This window comes from Chaetura pelagica, unplaced genomic scaffold (assembly GCF_000747805.2).
Source record: "Chaetura pelagica isolate M959 unplaced genomic scaffold, ChaPel_1.0 scaffold10, whole genome shotgun sequence".
Lineage (NCBI taxonomy): Eukaryota > Metazoa > Chordata > Aves > Apodiformes > Apodidae > Chaetura > Chaetura pelagica.
Genome location: NW_009952263.1, coordinates 10,386,253 through 10,386,473, shown reverse-complemented (window position 1 = coordinate 10,386,473; position 221 = coordinate 10,386,253).

Sequence of the window (221 nt, the reverse complement as noted above, 5' to 3'; positions counted from 1 at the left end):
GGGTGGGGGGGGGGGATTTACAGCGTTACTTGGATCATTAGTGGTTGATCCTGCCTCTCGGGCTCCGTGGGACCGTCCTAAAAAGCTCCAGGCAGAGAGGAAAGGAAAGAGAAAGAGAAAGAGAAAGAAAGAGAGGCGAGAGGCAGCGAGACCAAGCAGGAGCCTCAGCTGCCCCACTGTACAAATAAACTTTAAGGAACTTGTGCACAAAACTTACCTTT